Source organism: Centrocercus urophasianus, unplaced genomic scaffold, assembly GCF_019232065.1.
Source record: "Centrocercus urophasianus isolate 14NV4802_14NV808 unplaced genomic scaffold, USGS_Curo_1.0 seq_11, whole genome shotgun sequence".
In the NCBI taxonomy this organism is placed as follows: Eukaryota; Metazoa; Chordata; class Aves; order Galliformes; family Phasianidae; genus Centrocercus; species Centrocercus urophasianus.
In genome coordinates this window covers 82,566,087-82,580,772 of record NW_024884253.1, presented here as the reverse complement: position 1 = coordinate 82,580,772, position 14,686 = coordinate 82,566,087, and positions in this window count along the sequence as shown.

Below are 14,686 nucleotides of genomic sequence, written 5' to 3'. Positions count from 1 at the left end.
AACATCTACCAATCAAAGGCATTATGCAGTAACAGCCTCATTCACCACAAAGAAGGAAAAAAAAAAATCACATTTCATCCCTTTTTCTTGCATTACAGTTGCTTAAATGTAAGATTCTGCTTCAAATTTTTCTGTAGTCATTTTCTCTTTTTTTCTGGTATGCTTCCAAATAACAGACATTCATTTAGGAAGCACGGGGAAAAAAAAATAAAATAAATAAGATGTTGAAAGGCTATTGATCTGTCAGGTGAAAAACTCCACATTTCATTACCAGGAAAAATGAAACAGAGACAGAACAGCTTCTTCTGGCAGCCTGAGAAGAAGCACATCTCCCTTTCTGTAAAATATAGGTATCATCATAAGACCGTTTCATAACAAGAACAATCACAAGGATGATTGGTCCTTTGAATTCCATTTTCAAGCCTTCAGTTCTACCATTTGCCACCCTTATATATATATATAGGCACTTATGAATACAGTTTTGTGTCTTTGCTACAGGGCTGATTAGAATTGGAGAAGAAAAACTTGCTAGTAATGCTGACATTCATCCATGTGGAAAAGCATATCTGAAACTACTGCTTGTGTGCCGCGCAAGATGCCAAATTACAGTATCTCCCTTCCCGCTAAGTCATTGTACTGCGCTGTTCCTTGTTGCCACATCTCATACTTCTCCAGCAAAAAAAAAAAAAACAACAAAAAAGCCACCACACAAAAGATGCCACTGAGCTCCCACTGTCCTTAAGAGACAGCTTTATTTTATTTTTTAAGGAGGAGGCAATGGATCATAAACAGAGCTACAGAAGAACTTGGGATGCTGCAATTCTGGACTTCTGGGTAAACATCTTACAAAAGTGAGAACCAAGAACACTCTGCTTTTAGTAGAGTTTCAGCTTTTCACCTCGGATTCGGAACATTTATTTCAGGTAGTCTGTGGATGACCAAAGCAAAGCACCTGCCCTGTACTCTCTTCAAGCTTACCCCACTGCCTCCCTGGCTTTCACCAATTGGTGCAGCACCACAGACACTGAAGACGACACTGCCATCAGGCACCCATCAGTTGCCTTCCTTGCTCATTGCTCATGTCTGGTACAAGCAGGCTCACACCATATGTTCCTCTAACACAGTCTGCATTGGAAGCATTAGAGGAAATTAGATGGACAGTACCTAAATTTGAGAAAAACTAACAGTCAAATTCCTTCTTACTGCATTTGCTTCAGAGTGGGTGAAATTGTAGATAAAGGACAGCTTTAAAAGAAATGAAGTAGATGCTGGCATGTTTTTCCATTTTGTGTTCCAAGGTTTGGGTTGGAAAAGGCATGTCTGGGGGGTATTATTGCTAGTCTAGTTGTTCTGCTAGACATATTTTATCTTTTCCCCCTGATATTTGCTATTATGAGAAGTTGCAGCCAGAACTATGGAGGCATTTATCAATAGAGGAAGCACACACAATTACTGCAGCATGGTCTGAAGAGTTCACTTTTCATTGCCCTGAAGTGTTGAAAAGGCTCCGCCATTCTTCATCTCATTATTATTCTCTCTCATCAAGACTGGCAACTGGCTATGTCAACACTACCAAGAGGGGACCAGGAATGAACCCCAGCCCTGACACAGGTACTGCATTATGGATAATAAGAGCAGCACATCTTGGACAGTTCCAGCAGATGTCCAAAACAGAGATAGCTGTTAAGCAGCATGAACAAACCTTCAGACAGGCTCCTGGCACATTCTGAGAGACCAAGATCAGTCAGGTAGGATGGCAGTAACAGGAAGAATTTACTTACAGAAAGAACAAGAATTTATTTATTTATTTATTTACTTGTATCGTCTTGAATCACAGGGATTGGAAGGGACTTCAAGAGATCATTGAGTCCAACCCCCTGCTAAAGCACGTTCCCTGCAACAGATTGCACAGGTAGGCCTCCAGATGGGTCTTGAATGTCTCCATAGAAGGAAACTAAACTACCTCTCTGGGCAACCTGTTCCAGGGCTCCATCATCCTTACCATAAAGAAGTTCATCTGCATGGTAGTACACAGCTTTCTGCGTTCAAGATTTAGGCTATTACTCCTTGTCCTACTGCTATGCATCACCAAGAACAATACCCACTGGAAGTATCTGAGATTGGAAGAGATCTGTTGAGGTTCAACACTTCATTCAAATGGGGTGACTTAGAGCCATCTGCTCAGGTCCACACCTAAACAGCTTCTGAATATCTCCAGCAATGGAGATTACGACCTTAGAAGCATTTATTTCATCGTGTAAATGCACAAAGTGCCTTGTTTTACCCAAGCCATCCTCCTGAGAGGAAACAAATCCCATAAGTAACGGATAGGTCCACTGTATAAGGGAAGATCAAATAAGTCTTGTCTACAGGTACTGTCTAGGTGATTGGTGATATTGAGTTCTCTCACAAAACAACCACCATGTGCTTCACTATACAAGTGAGCAACAAATCTTCAAGTTTAAAGGAATTCTTTCTCTTCCCTTTTTCTTTTATTTTCTGATGTCTGCACATATCCCACACCTTGCCAGTAGCACTGGGCCTTGAAACAGGATTGTCAAGTCTGAGGGGTCCTTCTCTTCTGTTATGCCCAAGAACTGCACAGCCAACTTTCTGTTCACCTTATCCCATCACAAAGAGCAACAGGGGTGGTGAACTGAACATTTTGCATGGGTCATATCAATGTTTTTCGGGGCAGAGGAACAACTAAGCCAGTTTCACTTCATCTACCTTTCTACTCTTCCCTTGGGGAAAATACAATTCATTGCAGTGAATTAAGTTAAGAAAGAGTTAAAACACAGGGTTGCCTGAATAGACCTCTCCCTAATCTCCAGTATTTAGAGATTCTTTCAAGCTGTTGGTGCATACTTGCTGTCATATACTTGTGGAGTTTGGGATATTTTTGTTATCTAGTTAACTAGCCAACTTCCCTGGTGGTGGTTTTTTTTTTTTTTAATTATTCTTTTTTTTTTTTTTTCTCTATAAATTAAAGCATATTAACTTCCATACAATTTTCCTTCATCTAGCAAGGCATCTTCACCATATACACAGCAATGTACTTTTTGAAAGCCATTGTGGATTCCCCAGAACATTTTCATTTTCCTGTCAGGATCACTTATGCCCCTGTTCCAGCACTAGCTGAAATAATGAGGAGAGATCTCTACAGGCTTCAACAGACTGAGAATGAAACCTCTAATTTCCTGGATGAGACTTTTTGAAGGAGCGCATCACAGTGAGCTGCACTGTGGTATGGGTGAGTTTTGACTGGAGAAAGTGAAATGGAATGTTCCTCTTGCAGATCAGAAGCCTTCTGTTCTCACCTCCAGCAGAGAGGCCCATCACTGAGGGAGGCAAAGCCATGTGGGAACTTCCTAGGTGATCTTGCCTTGTGTTACACCTTTGTTTGCCCCGTACTTAATTCTTCATTGAAAATACAGTACAAGTTTAACAGCCCCAAATAAATGTACTTGCTCTGTCTGACGACTGAAAACCCTATTAATAAAGAAAAAATAGTAAGCACGATCCCTTTGACTTGTGATATACTTTTCATTTCTTGCACCTTTCTCAAATTGGATAACCAAGCTAATTTCATCTTTATTTATGGTTCAGTTTCACTGGTGGGATTTAGCTGCAAAGGCAGAAGCAGGGAAGGGACAGAGCTGTGGATGAGAAACAGCTGCTGACTTCTTAATGAAACTTCTTAAAAAAAAAAAAAAAAAAAAAAAAAAAAGGCATTTTCTGCATCTCTTGCTATCACTGCCTAATTTGTGGCAAATCAGAAATGCATTCCAATCGATGAAGATGACAGTGTCAGAAAACTCTCATTGTTCAGAAGGTCACAGGAAGATGATAATGATAGCAACGAGAGAGCCCAGGGTCCCTCTACAAAGGGATTTCTGGTTTGTTGGGATTTATTTATTTAATCTGTTTTTAGGATTTATCCTTAATGAAAACCTTGGGTGAAATTCAGTTTGATAAAATCTACTTCAAATTAACATTTTGGTGAAAACTTTGTATACGTTATCATTCCTACCACATACATTTGATTGCTGTGTCGGGCTGTTTTGAGGCTCTTTCTTCAGATACAAACTGTGCCAAAATAAGAAAGTCTTAATTAGCTACGCAGCCTATCGTGTAAGCAATCCAAGCCCAAGACACAATATTACTCTTTTCCTTAACCCTATAAAATTCATCAGGAAGTCCAAATTTGCGTGTTTCAAGTTAGATCATGCTCCCATAGAGTTTGGGCTGTGATATGTTGGTACCAAAGACAAGATGTTCCTTTCTGCACAATGCCAGCCAAAGAAGAGCACAGGCTGGCAAAACAACCACCACCCGTAAATAAGAGGGGAATGGCATCAACAGCCAGATGGGAGCACCACACATTCAAGAGGCATCTTGTTCCACAGGCAGCACCATACATGACCTGTATCACATCTCAGCAGTGATGCTTCCCCCCAAGGCACACCAAAAACTTTTCAATGAGAGAAGGCTCCCTCGTGAATGTGCAGCAACAGGCATTGTAGAAAAGCTAAGAACTGTAAACCTCAGAATCAAGCTCAGAAATGAGTAAACTATTCATAGGAAATTACTCTCTGTATTCCTTCACATCTGCCTCACTTGGGCACTGTCCACCAGCAGATACCAACCTTTGGATAGACATTGTTGAAATAATTAAATGTGTAACTGTCTGCATAATTTATCATGTAGATCAGTTATAAGCAGACTCCATAAGCATTTAACATTCAAAATTCAGACTGTGCTGATTAGTCCTGATTGAACACAAATCAAACAGTCCTGCTGTATTTGAATGATCAACTCCAGTTTTTTGGGGAAAAAAATGCTAATGTTTATTATTAATTCAACATTTGCTTTTTGGGGACTACCATGTGACATTTGCCTTAAGAAAAAAAAAAAATCCACAGTACTCTCACCAGTAAGTCAATTTGCAGAAAGTAAACAGAAAAGGTGGATGTACTCCAGTAGCTTCTTGCAGAAATGGGAATCTATTTTTTACAAAATTTTTCTGCAACACTTGCTCTGACTTCTGGTTCTTCAGACAAGTAATGAATCCATGCTGATGAGCTGTGGACAATTTGCTGACACGGAAAGTCCAAGTGTTCTGAAGTGAACTTTTTTGGTCTGCCTTGTCTAAGATCAGATCAATGAATGCAAAAAAAAAACCAAACCTACAGACTTAGGTTCTTCCATTTAACTATTTTCTGAAGAATATCTTGAAGATGCCCTCTCTGTTTCTTAAGATGAAAAGCCTTTTGAACTCCATTTTCATTTCAGTGCCAATGATGAGATCAAAATGAAGGGTTTCTTGCTTGTTATACCTCCAACCAGTGCAAGCCTGCAGGAATATCTGAGACTATCTGATAGTCTCCATCCTCTTTGTTTTCCCTGGTGGCAGATACCCTCTTCACCCTTGAACACTGCTGTCCTCTGAAGTATTTGTAAACCCAAAGCCAAGGAAGAATGCTCTGGAAAAGAAACCTGCTGAATTGCAAGTAGCAGTTTAAATATCCTATCACTAGCCAAATTTGTTGCCAACCGCATTGTATTGATACAGCAAAATGCACATCAGATCCCACTGATGCTGAAAGCATCCACTGTAGGTAAATCACCCTGGGGAGAGCATGAGATCCCTTGGAAAATGGCATTCCAGCAAAATCAAAGCATATCAAAGTCATACCAAGATGTCAGCATTCACTCATGATTTCTTTTGGAAATAACATTAGGATGTGAACACTGTCAATCATAAGAAGACACCTGATCATATTTTATGGTTTCCTTGTGCTTGAACAGCACTGGTGTTCTCTCTTCAAAACAATCTCTGCTTCACTTTTCAGTGTTGCAACCTCTATCTCTACCCACAAGAAAAAGAGTGGGAAGGAAATGCTTGGGCCATTTTTGTTATTATCTCTGTCAGTAATTGTGCAATTTGGGTATGTTATTCCAAATAAGCAGGAACCATTCAGAGTAACATCCCCAGCAATATTGGTGGGTACGTGGGAGAGGGATGAGCAAACACAGCAGCTCTCCTCTGGGGAGATGGATGATGTCTCCTATCATGGCCTCGCAAGGGATTCTCCAGCAGTTATTATACTGCTCCAAAAACAGGAAAGGGGACTTGAGAAAATTAGTTGGCAAACGATGCTGAGAAACACAGATCTGCTCAGATTTCTGCTTCAGAGGGGGAAACCAACTGAAGCTCTTCTGCTTCTGCTCTTGAAGCAGCTGTACTCCATACATGCACACCCTGTATGTATTTTATTTCACTTGTCCAGGAGGAGGACAAGGAAAAAGGAACATACTTACAGATATACAAAGCCTGTGTTTGCTTCATGAGAAGAGCGAGACAAAGTCAGGCAAGAAAAAGAACAATAACAACAAAAAACAAAATTGGCAGAGTAGAAGGACAGCACCATGTGAGCATGCACCCACTCACCAAAACACAGCTGGCTGGAGTTATTTTTAGGCCTGTTCTAACAGGGTCCCTTTAAATTTAACTGGCTTTTGTCAGCCTGGACCACAGAGCTGGCATTGTTTAAGGGAGATGTATTATTTTTGGCCCTGAATCACGGCACTCACTCAGGAGGCTTTTCACGCAAGCCACTGAAAGGCTCTGTTTTCATGGCAGCAGATTACTGCTGAAAAGCTAATCGCCAGGTATGACCACGGGCTTCAAAATCCGCACGTCAGGAGCAAGCTATCAAACAGCTTCCTGGAGCTGTCAGCCTTGCGATCTCATTGCCGTTAATGAGAGTTTATGCAGCTAAATCATCTCTTTCCTATAGGCGTACGTGTATATAAGCACAGTGAAGCGCCTCGCATCTGCAGGCTGACGCAGGCTGGGCTGCTTTGTGCCACGTGGGGTGTCCCTGGTGGCACAATGCTAAACACGGGCATCCCTGGGGAGCGACGGCGGTAATCGCAGGCTGCGGCCGGGAGGGAGATGCTGGCAGAGGAGCTGTGGGAGCATCGCGAGGGAGGGCGAAGCACCAGGGGACTGCTAAGCAGGAGGGGGAAAAAAAGAAAAAAAAAAAAAAGAAAGGAGAGTAGTTTGTTTTTCTGCTGTATTCCCAAGGACGTCTCGTCTCTAAAGACAAATTGTCCTGAACAGCTGTGAGCATCCCCAGCCCTGGATGGGCTCACCTATAGGGCAGCCCTGGAGCACTGCAACCCCTGGGGCTGCTAAGCACCTCACAATATTCAGGGAAGCAAAACAAAGCCGTGCTCAGTGTTGGCTGGGGATGGGTTTAGGAGATGATTTGCAGCTGTTGCACAAGAGCAGCAACCTCTGCAGGCACCAGCCCCTTCTGAGCACCCGGGGGAGTGGAAGACAAAGCCTCCAGGAGGGCCTTGCTCTGTGAAACCAAATCCTCATGCTGAGCGGTCCCAGTTGCCTCTGGCTTCCCTCAGTTGTGCACACTCGAGAACAGCCATTGCAGAACCACAGGAATTCCCAAATCACAGAATGGCCCAGGTTGGAAGGGACCTCAAGGATCATGAATCTCCAACCCCCCTGCCACATGCAGGGCCACCAACCTCCCCATTTAATGCTAGACCAGACTGCCCAGGGCCCCATCCAACCTGGCCTTGAGCACCTCCAGGGATGGAGGTGACATCATGACATATGTGTGAAAATGAAACAGATGCAAACTTTTTTTTTTTTTTTTATTTTTTTTTTGGGTTTGGGGATTCTCCTTTGCTCTAAATAAAAATAGAGAAGTGAAAGGGGGAGAGGAAAGTACACACCCTGCATTTCTGATGCTGGCATAAAGTGACGCATTTAGTCATCCTCACTGGGGAACTCCATGCTCTTCCTCTTTCTGCAAGGATCAACCCTAGTGTCACAACACATCCAGATACAGCTCCTCTCCATATGCCTTGTAGCCCGACACCATCATAACTAGCATCCCCAACCTAAAAGTCCCAAGAGATGGGGAAGAAGTGAGCAGCATGACCTGCACCAGGCTTCAGATGCACTCAACTCAAGGAGGGAAGCCCAGCAGGTGCTCAAGGAGGGCTGAAAGTTAAAGCAGAAAGAGGTCAGATGGTTGTTACTGTCTCTGAAGCAAAGATTTCTGTGTCGTTCACCTCCTCATGACACTTCTTCACCCACTCCAGCATCCTCTTTGTAAAAACATATCATCCTCTGGGACTTCTGGGTAGCTGACCCACTTTAAAAACTTACATTGCATGTAACCACCACTAACTTAATAAGGAACATCCTCTCCAAAACAAACATGTCAGGCCAACAAGCTTCGAGCAGCTTCCAAGCAAGGCTTACCAAAACTCAGACGAAATCAATGTGAAAAATCATGCCTATCTTCTGCTTTTCCCCCAGTTCCCCACATCTGGGGAAAAAAAAAAAAAAAAAAACCAAACAGGTTTGTCCTGAGTGAAAGATTCCACCAGAAGCAAGGAGAGACAGGATTACCTTGAGGGAACAAAGCCTCATTCATTAGGGATGACAGAGTGATTCCTATGAAGGCAGAGAAAGAGCTTGATTACCCTTAACAACTATTTCACCTTAACAGTTGAGGAGGAGAGTCATGAGTTTGCCATTGAGTGGCACCTGCCAACTGCAGTGACTGAGGAAGGAGGAATAAATGCAGAGCAAGAGTCCTCATGGCAGCTGGTAGGACAGCCTGATTTGGGGAAAGGACGGGAGGTAACAGGACAACAATAGTGACTCACACAGCAGTACTTTATAGCATATTGTACCCCCAAGAAGCCCAGATCCCTTTCATCAGTGCTTCACTCAAATCTCAACATGCTGCACTGTGCCTCTCTGCTTGTTCACAGCAGACAGCCACCACTGGAAACTACTTCTCCTACCCCTAAAAACCTAACTGGCTGGAAAATGAACAAGGCAAGAAGAAAAGATGCCTGCTAATGATTTCCCACAACTTTTTGACAAAGTCTGCACTGCTGATACTTTGTGATTTTCACTGAAGACCTACCAGTTACATAACACAGGTACTAAGCAGCACACTGGAGATATGTTGGACTTACTCAACATTTCCATTCATTCTGCTTTAGTCAGTGCTGCAATCAAAAAATAAGCAAACTGCAAGTTAAATGCAACCTCTGAGCCAGAAAAGTCCAACAGCATGTTGTCATACCAAAGTACAATTCAGAGAATCTCCTTCCTCCACCATAGAGCTGCTCTGTTGTAAGTGAAACAACCCAGGGAAGGCTCATCAGCAGGTGGACAAAACAACACATCTACATACATACATGTATTTAAATACAGGGATTCCAAGAGACAGAATTCCCCCCTCTACTTCACCAAACCAGTCCTTGATTCTAAACCAGCAGCGTTCACCACATACCCTCCTTTAGGAAGAGAGCACCCAAAGGCAACAAGGCACTCATAACTGCTGCTGCTGACAGCTACCTGCTTGCACAGATCAGCTGCTACATTTGAAAAGCAGGACAGCTGGAAGAATCATACTCCAGCTTACTGAAAGCTGTGTGCTCTCCTTTCCATTTCTTGCTATTTTCATCTGCATACTTTCTTCCTGTAGATTGTAGGATATTTTTCAGTCCTTGCCTTCATCTTTTTTTGCCTGCTAAACTTCTCTCCATGGCCTAAATGCAAAGTTAACCACTGAAGCTCACAAACTGAAGGTGGATTAAGTGAGACCAATTAGAATGGAAGGCTTTTTTTAGCCTTCACTGCAGAAATACACTTCAAACACATTTTTAAAAGTCTGCATGTGTCCCACAAACTGAAGTGGCAAGCCAGATCTGCAACAGCAATCCCCAAAACCATCAAAATGCACAGGTCATTGCACTACTGAAACAGAGTAGAGCTTGCTTACATCTATTTTCTCCACATTTTCACATTGTTTGACTTTTTTCACCATCATATATCTGGAACAAAGTACAAATAAGTAATCAGGGTATCTCATTTTCTGTGGGCTGTACACGTTCAGCCCTAAAGAAGGGCTTGTGTTCTCAGAGTTTGCCTGCTGCTTCCCATTGCACCAGGCTTGCTGATGAGGGCTGTTACTGTACCTCTGCAAGCTGGAGGTGCTGGATTGGCTTCTGCAAGTCCAGCATCACAACGAGTGTTGTGGAGACACTGGCGAGCCACAAAGTTGAGTTCTGAGCAAGAAACAGTTCTGGAATTTTAGCATCACTCAGCTCAGCTTTTTTGATAACATTGCTCCACACTGATAACGTTACTCCTCCAGAGAGGAGGACATGCTTGTAAACACCTGCACAAGAGAGCTTCTGCCACCAAAGCCAGGGGAACCATGCCAACCGGAGCCCAAGAGCACAGGCAAGCTTCTGGCTTTGAGTATCAGTGCACACCGCCTACGTTTTCCACTGTGCTTTCTGTACACATGCTGGGCTGAACTCCAGGGATTAATTTACCACCCACTATGCAGTTTTGCAAGGCAGGAAGGGATCAAAGGCTCGTTCAGCACCACGAGGCTGTCACTAATGACGCAGAAGCCGATATTTCCTCTTGGCAGCCCAGGGCATAGAGAGAAGTGGCACTGGTGCTTCATTAGGTGGCACCAGCACTCCTCTCTGCGGGAGCTGGCACTGCCCAGCTTCAGCCTCAGCCAAATCCCAGCTGGGCTCACACGAGGCTGGTGTTAATGGTACCCAGCAACAGTCTCCTCCAGGCCTGGGTGCTCTTCAGTTCATTGCCTGTTTACCCCATGCCTTGGTCACCAGCCGTGGCCATCACCAGTAAGACACTCAAAATCACCTGCAGCACTCACCCACATGAATATAGGTAATGCCACTACAGCAGGGCATGGTCTGGCAAGAAAAGACAACTCAAAACCATCGTCTTTTCAGCAATTTCCACCTATTACTTTGGGATCAGAACCCCTGAGCAATTTGTCCAGGAGCTCAGGTTTCCTTCACAGCAGGAGTCACAATGCTTTCCCTTTTTAAAGGGCTCCACAATGTGCAAGCAGAAAGCGCTGCTATGGATCACTCCCAAGTCTAAACTCAAACAACAGAAGAAAGCTTCCGTAGAAAACAAGGAGGAAGCTCTGTCCTGCAGGCTGCAGATGAACTCAAATCACTGCCAAATACAGGAAGCTTTCAGCTGCATGAATGATAAACAGTAGAAAGGGCTGATAACCAACATCTTGAATTTGGCAGGGGCAGGTTTCTTGATTTCTTCTCCACCCCCACTTTCAGGAAGGAAGAACACAAGAAAATTTCAAGTATGTGAGCCAGAAAGCCAACAGCAAACACCACTGCCCCCCAGCAGCTGTCCAGGAGACAAAGATTTATGGACAACCTCAGATATCATTAGGAACCTGAAGCACACATACCAAGAAATCTCAGGTCCCTCAAAAGTAATGAAACATTTATGAACCATGTTTTCAGAGGACTGCAGAAAGGATCATATCAGTACAAGAGTTTTGTAGCAAATGGCCTATCCCAAGTTCAGATTCCTCACAGGTAAATCTGATTATCTACCAATAGCCAAGTGAAGTGTTGAAAAAGCTGGAGGCGCTTTTACTCAGCCCTGAAAATAGCCATAAGGAAAAGAAGCATGCCAGTGTGCTCCATCTAACAAAGCCAGCAGCAACAACAACAACATTAAGGTAGACTTTGTCAGTAAGGACGGAAAAAAAAAATTTGTTTTCTCTCCTTTTCCCAAAATCAAGTCCATTCCTACGTGAAATAACCTTAAGAAGTTAATAGCAACAGTCTGCCTTGTAAGCAGCAATAGCAAGGTGCTCTTTGAGATGCCACCTCTGCCCTGACTCAATCCACAGGACTGTAACACAGTGCAAGAAGCAGGCAGGTGTGGACAGAAAGAGGTAAGCCCAGCTGTTCCCTCCTTCCCTAAGCTTGCAATCAGAGAGTGCAAGACTGAGGAAGGAGATAATCTACTCTCACTGTGACCTCAGTCATTCCCCGGAGCCTTCTCCCCTCTGTGCTAACAGACCCAGCTCCCTCTGTCTTCAAAGGAGAGGTGTTCCAGTCTTCTGATTACCTTTGTGAGCCTCCTCTAGAACTGCTGCAAGAGCTCCACATCTTTCTTGTGCTGGGTGCCCCAGGTCTGGATGAAGTTCACCACATTGGGCCTCACAAGGGCAGAGTAGAGGGGAATGACTGCCTCCCTCTCCCTGCTGGACATGCATCTTTTGATGCAGCCCAGGATACTGCTGGCCCCCTGGGTTGCAAGCACACACTGCTGGCTTATATCCAGCTTTTCATCCACCAGGATCACCAAGTTCTTCTCTGGAGGGCTGCTTCTCCCAGTCTGTATTCATATCTGGGATTGCCCCAACTCAAGTGCAACACCTTGCACTTGGCTTTAAAGCAGAAGAGATTTTAATCCCCTAACTCCTGCCTAATGGTTCTGAAACACAAGAGATGTGGGAAGCCTGGCTGCCAGTGAAGACCAAGGCAAAGAACTCACGGAGTACCTCAGCCTTCTTCTCCCTGTCTGTTGAAGCCAGTTCTCTCTTCTTATCTTTGCTGGAAATATTTCACTGTAATGTCATAATTTTCATTCATTTAATGCTATCACAGGTGTCAAGTTAGTTATTGTTATGCAGGAAGAGTTGTTTCTGTATCACAGTGACATTTCATTGAGCAGCGTGAATAAATGCACAGTTTAAACACCAGTTTAAAACTCACTGTATTGCACAGACTGAAATTGGAGCACAGACACAAATAGGGCCACCTGCTGCATCCAGCTTCTGCCAGCACACCACTTGTCACCACAGGACTGAAAAACCCCTCTGAACTTTGACAACATAGAACAAGTTTTAAAAGAACCATTCAGAAGAAGCCTATTAAGATGAGAGAAATCACTTCCCGTCTTGGCCTTAAACATCCATATGAATAAAATCTCACAGAAGGTGAGATGAGAGGCCCATGCAGAAGGATGCATGATGTCTTTCAACAGTTAAACTGTTCTTTCCATGAGCAGCAAGCAGCAGTTGTAGCACTAAAATTTGGAGAGCAAACAAGGTCTCGGGGTATTTGTTTTTTATTGGTTGCAGCTATCACTGCCATGCAATAAGGCAAAGCCCTCAGCCCAGATTAGCAGTTAGAGCATCTTTACATTTGTCACTCACACAGCTGTGAGGAAGAGCTGGAAAACTCAGACCCCTAGAAGCTACTAAAGCCCAAGACAAATAAAATCAGAAAGAATTAAGTCTCATGACTTACACTAACCACATGATTTCCAGGAGCTTGGCTCAGGATTCGAGGATGCTTGGAGCAAAACTACACCAGGCTTGCAATTTTGTCAATTATGCTTCATTTTGAATGTCAGAACAGTTACAGAATTGTTTCTGTAACCATTATTACAAACGTCCCCAAGGATATAAAGCTCAGGCAGACTACTTCTACATGCTAAAAAGCTTTCTTGGCTAACATTCATCAGATGGTGTGTCTTTGCACAAACCCATACAACACCAACAGCTACCAGAACACAGCCGAGATATGCTCTATTAGCTCTGGAAACGCTCACATAAGATACAGAAGATGCCACAGAAGGGCAGCCATGGGTCCTGCTTTAGGGAATGCATCCTCAACACAAGCCAGCGTATGACAGCAATAAATTAACAATGAACAATTTATGACATTCAAGCCTAGGATAACAGAATTGCATTAAGGACAAAAACAAGCAGCAGAAAATTAGAAGAAAAACTGCACTTACCTCACACTTCATGCTTTGTTCACCCAATAAAATCCCTCTGACAGGAGCCAGTTCCATTTTCACATCACTCACAGATTCTTAGAGAGTGCCTAGGAAAGAAGCTAGGCATAAAGACCCAGCTTGGCTTTCACATCCCCAAAACCTTTCCTGTGTGGCTTCCTTGGCTTTGAGTCCTTCCCTCCCACCTGCCCTTAGTGCCATCCACCTGCTGGCAATTTCCTGCTTAGCCTCATTTTGCTATCAATGGAGGAATCTCTGGCAGAAAGCAAAACTTGCCAGTGTAAAGTATAATAAGAAAGTCACCTCACTAATTGCTAGCCCATGAGAAAGCAGGAATGTTTGTTTCTATCAACAGAGGCAGCTTTCAAGGCATGGGGCCTTTTCTGTGTGTTACACCTTGCAGCCCATTTGAGTACATAATCACACAAACACATCATGGGGATGAGGGCTCATCGCTCCCTTTTTTGCTCTCATTACAGACAGGCTGAGGTGTGAACCAAGCACTCCATGGTAACAACATGCTTAATAAGAGGAGTGCTTGGGAGCCTGGAGGTACTGTGCCAACTATTGGAGACACACTGTTGCATCTCAAACAGACATGTTGGTCTATGATAGTAACATCCACTACCTGAACCATAATAATCATAGCATCACAGAATGGTTTGTGTAGGAAGAGACCTTAAAGCCCACCCAGTTCCAAACCTGTGCTATGGGCAGGGCAGCCACCCAGCAGATCAGGCTGCCCAGAGCCCCATCCAACCTGGCCTTGATTGCCTCCAGGGAAGGGGCACCAACATCTTCTCTGAGCGTCCTGTGCTGGTGCCTCGCTGCTCTCTGAGTAAAGAGTTTATAGTGAGTGATTGAAGGCCATTTCACAGCAAAACCAGCTAAACTGGTTAACTCTCTCCCCTAGAAGAGAATATGAGCAGAGGACATTTTGCATATGTAAGGTGTTTCACAGCTCTGGTTAGTCATCACTGTCCTTTAGTTTAACCAATTATTGCACCAAGTGGA